The sequence below is a fragment of the Schistocerca serialis genome, chromosome 1 (assembly GCF_023864345.2).
Source record: "Schistocerca serialis cubense isolate TAMUIC-IGC-003099 chromosome 1, iqSchSeri2.2, whole genome shotgun sequence".
NCBI classification, from domain to species: domain Eukaryota; kingdom Metazoa; phylum Arthropoda; class Insecta; order Orthoptera; family Acrididae; genus Schistocerca; species Schistocerca serialis.
In genome coordinates this window covers 1,260,694,926-1,260,704,480 of record NC_064638.1, presented here as the reverse complement: position 1 = coordinate 1,260,704,480, position 9,555 = coordinate 1,260,694,926, and the positions used below count along the sequence as shown (strand labels likewise).

The 9,555-nt window shown below is 42.7% G+C and overlaps 1 non-coding gene across 1 annotated transcript; it reads right to left on the bottom strand.

The window, feature by feature from the left end:
• Positions 1-9,096: 9,096 nt before the first annotated feature.
• On the bottom strand, positions 9,097-9,171 carry Trnai-uau (transfer RNA isoleucine (anticodon UAU)). The gene has a single exon. It is a non-coding gene; the product is annotated as a tRNA-Ile (tRNA).
• Between the last annotated feature and the right edge of the window lie 384 nt (positions 9,172-9,555).

Below are 9,555 nucleotides of genomic sequence, written 5' to 3'. Positions count from 1 at the left end.
TGGACTTCCGTCGATCCACCGACAACGAGGGAAGTAAGATCTACGTAATTTTCGAAGGATAAAATTGTAGATGGCTTGCCAGTGACTGTGCTTTTCTCTGAAGTTGAACAATTAATAACAAGCACTTTATAATCGAAGTGTTGCAGTTACATTCCACCCGACAATAACACCAAGTAGGTTCCTTCCGATCCTTACCTTATTGAACAGAGTGTATTACGCCATTATCAAGAGAAAATATGTTAATTATCAAATTATTTGCATAGACGGTGAAGAGTAAATTTCAGACTGTTTAGAACGATTGGTTATCGTAGTTAATTGTTGCACTTAATAAGCTTACGCCAACCGTAGTAACTTAATAATAGATTGAAGTAATAAATTTGATTGTTAAGATTTATTTCAATGTATATTCAGCTGAAGTTAGTTCAAGGATATTTCATGAAGCTATAAAGCTTATTCCACCTGACAATCGCCCAATTAATGAATTATTATCATTCAAAATATAGTTAATCAATTATTGGCAATATATCTCATTGTCAGTAGATTAAACTGAGAAAAAAGTACGTAATTTTAAAGACAGAATGACAGCCCATTATTCAAAATCTCGATAGATAATTGTCTGTGTTGTCAGCATTGCACTTGGCTGACAAATTATGAACAAAATAATTATCAAAATACTCATTGAAAGTTAACCATTAATGTTTAAGTGTAGTTAGATTGTTATGACATTGTTTTATATGTCTACTGAGCCTGACACAGCACTTACGTAAAAGTTCCCGTTCCACCTGCTACGCTACAAACGGGTAAATTTTATTTTTGACACAATTATTCACGTACTTAACAGTACTGTCGCTCATCAGTTGAGCTGGCAACCGATTTTTTAATTGCTTTTACAACTTGATCATTTCTTTCGGCAAAATTTCCACTGGCAAAATTTATTTCCAAATTATTTCATTTACCGATCGTTATTGAATGAAATTACTCATTCAATAACGATCAAGTTATGACGTCTCCTGTTTCCCACGGAATAATCATTATTTACTTCGGATTCGGATGCCTTATCCCGACACGGTCATTGTTAACTTGTAATTTCGCAAATCCCGGGAAGCAGGGGGGGGGGGGGGGTGTTATAACCTGAGTGGTTGCTACCAGCGTCCGATATTGCGGCCCCAGAGAGTTCGTGGTACGGATCGACTGGAGCTGTGGCCCAGTGAGTATGCACCATTGGGTACGTCGGATCCCCCACGGCTGCTATCGGCGTCTGGCAGAAATTGCCATTCCGTTGTCAACCTTTATATGGAGTGGGGCTGTATCGATATGTGATGCCACGAAACTGGAAACTACATTATTTCATCTGTGATCCAACATTGATGAAATAAAGCCTATATCTTTCCACAAGCTACGTTCATACTACCTGCGAGAACCACATGAAAAATTGTCTCGTAGTTTTGGAGACTCATGATGATGAGGTCCCAAACTCCGAGGAGCATAGGGGACGATGCGAGAGACCCGCACCGTTGACTAGGCAAGGTTTGCCATTGGCTTCCTCCGACCGTAATGGAGGTGAATGGTGATGATGAAGACGACACAACAACATCAGTCATCTCGAGGCAGGGAAAATCCCTGACCCCGCTGGGAATGGAACCCGGGGCCCCGTGCGCGGGAAGCGAGAGCGCTACCGCAAGACCACGAGATGCAGACAGTTTTGGAGACTAGCAAGTTCAAACAGAGTGACAGAGTGACCCAACATTTTTACATTTTTATTATTAGCTTAGATATACAGGGTTATTACAAATGATTGAAGCGGTTTCACAGCTCTTCAATAACTTTATTATTTGAGATATTTTCACAATACTTTGCACATACATACAAAAACTCAAAAAGTTTTTTTAGGCATTCACAAATGTTCGATATGTGCCCCTTTAGTGATTCGGCAGACACAAGCCGATAATCAAGTTCCTCCCACACTCGGCGCAGCATGTCCCCATCAATGAGTTCGAAAGCATCGTTGATGCGAGCTCGCAGTTCTGGCACGTTTCTTGGTAGAGGAGGTTTAAACACTGAATCTTTCACATAACCCCACAGAAATAAATCGCATGGGTTAAGTCGGGAGAGCGTGGAGGCCATGACATGAATTGCTGGTCATGATCTCCACCACGACCGATCCATCGGTTTTCCAATCTCCTGTTTAAGAAATGACGAACATCATGATGGAAGTACGGTGGAGCACCATCCTATTGAAAGATGAAGTCTGCGCTGTCGGTCTCCAGTAGTAGCATGAGCCAATTTTCCAACATGTCCTGTAACGTTTTATTCGCAGAAGAAAAAGGAGCCGTAAACTTTAAACCGTGAGATTGCACAAAACACGTTAACTTTTGGTGAATTGCGAATTTGCTGCACGAATGCGTGAGGATTCTCTACCGCCCAGATTCGCCCATTGTGCCTGTTCACTTCACCATTAAGAAAAAATGTTGCTTCATCACTGAAAACAAGTTTCGCACTGAATGCATCCTCTTCCATGAGCTGTTGCAACCGCGCCGAAAATTCAAAGCGTTTGACTTTGTCATCGGGTGTCAGGGCTTGTAGCAATTGTAAACGTTAAGGTTTCTGCTTCAGCCTTTTCCATAAGATTTTCCAAACCGTCGGCTGTGGTACGTTTAGCTCCCTGCTTGCTTTATTCGTCGACTTCCGCGGGCTACGCGTGAAACTTGCCCGCACGCGTTCAACCGTTTCTTCGCTCACTGCAGGCCAACCCGTTGATTTCCCCTTACAGAGGCATCCAGGAGCTTTAAACTGCGCATACCATCGCAGAATGGAGTTAGCAGTTGGTGGATCTTTGTTGAACTTCGTCCTGAAGTGTCGTTGCACTGTTATGAGTGACTGATGTGAGTGCATTTCAAGCACGACATACGCTTTTGTCGGCTCCCGTCACCATTTTGTCTCACTGCGCTCTCGAGCACTCTGGCGGCAGAAACCTGAAGTGCGGCTTCAGCCGAACAAACCTTTATGAGTTTTTCTACGTATCTGTAGTGTGTCGTGACCATATGTCAATGAATGGAGCTACAGTGAATTTATGAAATCGCTTGAATCATTTGTAATAGCCCTGTACGTATAGACCGAGATCCAGATATCCTTATAGCCTCCTACAAAAACTAATTTATGACACAGAAAATCCCTAGTATTATTGTGCGGTATGCATAAGTAACAGTAATACACTCCTGGAAATGGAAAAAAGAACACATTGACACCGGTGTGTCAGACCCACCATACTTGCACCGGACATTGCGAGAGGGCTGTACAAGCAATGGTCACACGCACGGCACAGCAGACACACCAGGAACCGCGGTGTTGGCCGTCGAATGGCGCTAGCTGCGCAGCATTTGTGCACCGCCGCCGTCAGTGTCAGCCAGTTTGCCGTGGCATACGGAGCTCCATCGCAGTCTTTAACACTGGTAGCAAGCCGCGACAGCGTGGACGTGAACCGTATGTGCAGTTGACGGACTTTGAGCGAGGGCGTATAGTGGGCATGCGGGAGGCCGGGTGGACGTACCGCCGAATTGCTCAACACGTGGGGCGTGAGGTCTCCACAGTACATCGATGTTGTCGCCAGTGGTCGGCGGAAGGTGCACGTGCCCGTCGACCTGGGACCGGACCGCAGCGACGCACGGATGCACGCCAAGACCGTAGGATCCTATGCAGTGCCGTAGGGGACCGCACCGCCACTTCCCAGCAAATTAGGGACACTGTTGCTCCTGGGGTATCGGCGAGGACCATTCGCAACCGTCTCCATGAAGCTGGGCTACGGTCCCGCACACCGTTAGGCCGTCTTCCGCTCACGCCCCAACATCGTGCAGCCCGCCTCCAGTGGTGTCGCGACAGGCGTGAATGGAGGGACGAATGGAGACGTGTCGTCTTCAGCGATGAGAGTCGCTTCTGCCTTGGTGCCAATGATGGTCGTATGCGTGTTTGGCGCCGTGCAGGTGAGCGCCACAATCAGGACTGCATACGACCGAGGCACACAGGGCCAACACCTGGCATCATGGTGTGGGGAGCGATCTCCTACACTGGCCGTACACCACTGGTGATCGTCGAGGGGACACTGAATAGTGCACGGTACATCCAAACCGTCATCGAACCCATCGTTCTACCATTCCTAGACTGGCAAGGGAACTTGCTGTTCCAACAGGACAATGCACGTCCGCATGTATCCCGTGCCACCCAACGTGCTCTAGAAGGTGTAAGTCAACTACCCTGGCCAGCAAGATCTCCGGATCTGTCCCCCATTGAGCATGTTTGGGACTGGATGAAGCGTCGTCTCACGCGGTCTGCACGTCCAGCACGAACGCTGGTCCAACTGAGGCGCCAGGTGGAAATGGCATGGCAAGCCGTTCCACAGGACTACATCCAGCATCTCTACGATCGTCTCCATGGGAGAATAGCAGCCTGCATTGCTGCGAAAGGTGGATATACACTGTACTAGTGCCGACATTGTGCATGCTCTGTTGCCTGTGTCTATGTGCCTGTGGTTCTGTCAGTGTGATCATGTGATGTATCTGACCCCAGGAATGTGTCAATAAAGTTTCCCCTTCCTGGGACAATGAATTCACGGTGTTCTTATTTCAATTTCCAGGAGTGTAGTTTTGTGAGGACTGTTCAAATTATTTCTCTTCTCTGGAGACAAATTTTGAAACAAAGATCTTATTACTCATTTTGATGCTATACAGAGTGGTTTTGCTGAATGGAGACAAATTGTTGCAAATGAGCGCTGAGAGTATAGGTGCAAGAAACATCGTAGGAGATGTATCTCCACTATAATCCTTTTCCAGATATATCTGCTCAAAGGCAGATATGAAACGTGTGGTAAGCCAAACGACCTTGAGGAACATTCTCCATGATAGCTGCCATTATCCATATCACTTACGACACATTATTATTATTGTCTACGGACTTCCCTCAGCAGTGATGGTTTCGTCACTGGTCCGTTGCACAGGTCACTATGACAGTAGGATTTCTGTCATCCATTCTATTGAAACATGAGGCCACCTTTACAAGGGGCGGCATCGTCAACCAGCACAATACCCACATTCGGGCTATGAAGAATCCCCAAGGTACGGAGACGGTGAACCATCAGCACCTGTTGAGACATAACCGTCAGCCTGTGGGCGGAGATTATTAGCCATCACCTTCTGAGTGTGCAGTTAAAATACTGGTGCAAACAGAACAATCCCATTTCCACTGGTGTGTTCTCATGCGTGATTTCAATCACCGAAAGTTACGCTGTCAATGAACTTTTATCTCCACCTTCAAATCGGTTTACCTGCCGCAGAAAGCATTTCCGGCTATAAGTCTATATGACATTTTTTGCCTCTTACCTTTCCAGGGATTGTTTTCTGCAGTTTATTTCCATTTAGTAAAATCACCCAGTATGAATTGTTTCGTATATTACACGTGCCTTCTCTTTGGCGTTTCTCTCACTCGTCTCACGCTCCACTAACGGTGGCTAACCGTCGTTGCATCCTCTGGCAATTAGAAAATAGTGAACCTATCAATACTACCGGTCGGCTTTGACCTGTGGAGTCATCACAAAGATGGTTACAAACCCAACATCGAAATCTAGTATGCGTAAAATACGTGACATAAGAAGCTGGTAGAACCTATCGATACTGGACATCGGCTTCGATTAGTGGCTAACTAATTTTGTGGCTTGTGATGTCATACGTACAGAAACAGAACACTGACAATATTTATTTTTCTTCTGTATCATTTTTCTCCAGTGTAGATTGTTGTGAGAGGCTTTTACAGTAGATAGTGTACATCGAGGTCTAGGAGACATTTTGAATGTGAGTCGGCAAAACCAACAAATGTGGTATCATGAGAACAATAGTTATTGTTGTGTTCTATATTTTACGTGTATTGAATTTCAAGGAATAGTTAACATATATCATTTTGATGTCATGTGGTCGAAGTATTCGGGTCGTAGCGTATCTGCACTCGCGCTAACCCGATGTGTTAACTTTTACTTTCTAAACTGAAGCAAAGCAATACTGTGGTAAGGGTGTTGCTGATAGTATATGTTAGTGAGGGAGTTGAACATTTGTGAAATAGATCACATTATTTGCAAGTGTTTACTTTAATTGTTAAAACCAAATTTTATAATGGTAAGTTATTAAAAATCCAACAGTGGGTTAAATCTTGTGATGTTTCCTGAATATGTTAGTATTTAACATTTGGGGTGAAGGCTTCCTTTTCAGACCTTTATTAATTGAGTAAAGATCATAAAACCTAACGTATGGGGACACTTTCTTAAGTATCATGTTCATATTTAGATAGTAATAATTTTTATTGTAATAATTTTGAAACCAAAATTGCGGTAACAAGCACACGACAGTTTTCTCGCTAACATTTCATGTGCGATGTTTAGTTTTGATGATGATTTCATCTGTAACATTAAATAAACACATTCTGTTACGCATTATAAATTGCATGTACTAAAATCATTTAATGAAAAAGCCAGTACAATGTGGCTAGATGTGGGATAACTTTAAAGGTTAGCAACGCATCGTTACGTGAGAGGGAGACAGAAAGGCAGAAAATACACCGTAAGTTAAAATAATTAAGAAGCTTCAACTAGGAAAACCCTATAAAGAATAATTGTTTTGTTAAGTCTTGAGTATCAAAACGAGAAACACGGAGGTATCAAAATTTTATAATTTATAATTAAGATTTTGTTCTGCAAAAATTAATGTAACTGACGTACTTTCAGCCACTCGCAAGTGGAAGAACTGAGGTAAGAGAATTAGTTGCAAGCAGGCCTTTGAACTGTAAGGATTAACACGCGAAGCGCTTCTTCTTTGATTTATTGGCGATGCAAAAGTGAGGTTCTACGAAATATGTGGGCGTGTAACGGCGTTGAGTAAAATAGTGTTTCCTGTATCCCTTTTCAAGTAAAACCATTAGCAAACTTAATTTCTGCTTGAAAGGAGAAACTTTGAACACAAACAAGCAGACAATCAAATCACACAAGAGCTGAAGTCGAAAACAGAAGATTTACGCGAATAGGTATGTAAACTAAATATCAATTTACATTTAAGGGGGGGGGGGGGGCCGTATGCGAAGTTGCAATAATTTGAAAAAAAAAAAAACTTGATAAAGTCCAAAGTATTCAATGCAATGTAACTAAATTTGGGACAGTTGTTAGAAAAATCTTATATCAATACACACACACATTTTCACGGTTATTGAAGTTACAAGATTTTAATTACAAACAACAGTATTTTTTTTCAAGAAGGTCAGCGCAAATGTTCTTGTTTTTGAAAAATCTGTGAGAGCGAAATTAATGTATTTTTGCACAAAGCTTGATATACGGTTATTAGAACTGTCTGTGGAACAGAATATTGATATCTTTTTTTGCTAGACTCTTCCGGCTCTCCAAATTTCTGTAAAAAAAAGAAAATACAAGTCTTAGGGCTTTTCTTCGTCAGCAGTTGTGGAAACAAATGTTGCTTTCGAACATGGTTTCGGTACGAGAGAGTTGTAATGTTCATTAGAATTTTGAATTTTTCCACGCACACACCTCTGTAGAAGTTTTAGATCTACTAAATACCGAAATTTTTCCCACATCGTGACTGGTTTAAACTAGCAGAAAACACCTGAGGAATAAATAACGTGAGAAAATAGAGAAAAGCAAAATGGCGTGGCTCCGTGCAAGCTTTTGTTAATTATTATTTTTATTATACTTAGGACTGGGATTGAAATGTAATATTTAGGAATTGAAATATCAAAACCATGTAGTAAATGAAGATCTAATAAAAAGAATTTTCACAACGAAATACTTTGTGATTCCGACCCACTAAATTTCTTGCAAATATAAATTACATTCTCTGCTAATGTTTTTACACTGTCAGAGCTAGTTTCGCGAACACTGAAGGATTTTAATCTGTTGTAAATATCACTATGTAGTGGAGATCGAGTCATATAGTGTACCTGACATGTTTCTTCCGTGTCACATTTTCATCGGTTTATACGCGCAAAAATTTGGAGCGCACTTTCCTGTTGAGTGAAATTTGTTTTTATGTTAAATCGCGTTTTCCTGTACCGTGGAAAAATACCTTTTTTCCCTTGTTGCAAAGTAAAGCCATATCTATTAAGCATCCTTACAGCCCTTAGACCCATAATTAGGACCTATGGAACACCTTTAACAAGCGTGCTGCCTCTTTTGGTGAACTTCGCTGACCGCAGTTTCACAGTAGTAGAACATCAGTTGGTTTCTGTACAGCATAGTCATTATCGTTTGAAAAGTAGGGGAATTTTTTCAGTTACTAGACGCTCCTTTGCCAGAAGTAAGTTATTGTCTCCTCTCGTCCGTAATTAAAAATAGTTTACATTGGAAACATGCATTCCATCGTCACAGCTATTGTGTTTGTTTTAACTTCCGTTCATTATACCGCCTCATTAGAGCCCCTCAGTTGACTCTTGGCGCGACGGCACTCGCTGCTGTCTGGAATTTATTTCCGTAAAGTTCTCCGTGACGCCTGCAGGCCCTTTCCGACCTAAGCCCTAGGCGCCCACTACCCCTCCTCGCAGCATTGTAACTGGGTATTAATTTTTATTTTCTCGCTCACAAAAGTAAGCCGTAACAACAAAATTTGTTTCAAGCGGATCGTCAAAAAATTCTACCAACAGATTATTTTTTGTTAACGTGTACACAACTTTATCCTTCCTCTTGTTTGGCCTCCAGCGTAGTTTGCGCGATGAACTCCTCCACTACGCTGAGAACTATTTCCGGTCCACTGCGAATACAAGAGGCCGCAGTTACTGTGAATTGAGAATTACTCTGTATTAAGCCTTGTGCCAGGAGAAACCAGTTTTAATGTAGTACACATTTACGCTCTACGTCGTCATCTACATGACTACTTTGCAATCCACGATTAAGTGTCAGTCAGGGGGTTCATCGAACGACATTGTTCGAAATTAGAACATGTCAGAAAGAACAGACGCCATTGATAACCGGCAGCTGTCTAGAACGAAATTAGAATTATATTAATACCTTCAGCTTCTGACGGGCATTGACATATATCAACGGGAAGAGGTGAAAATGTGTGCCCCGACCGGAACTCGAACCCGGGATCTCCTGCTTATATGGCAGACGCTCTATCCATCTGAGCCACCGAGGGCACATAGGATAGTGCGACTGCAGGGACTATCTCGCGCAGTCCTCCCGCGAGACACACATTCTCACCTTGTAAGTCCACACACTACGTTCGTAGTGCCCCACCGACACACTCATTACTCGTGGAAGACATTCTTACCAAGTCCCGTAAGAGTTCGGGGAACATGTGTGCACAGTAGAGGAAGGTCATGGCCGGTATTGCCACAACTATATGCTTATATGGATATGGTGTCTGTTCTGTCGGACATGTCCGAAAGGACAGCCACCATATCCATGTAAGTATATTCACATTATTCCTCTACCACTCTGCTCACTAACTGTGCGAGGGGAAAACGTATACTTAAGCCTTTCCGTGCGAGCTCTGATTTCTCTTATTTTATTACAATGAT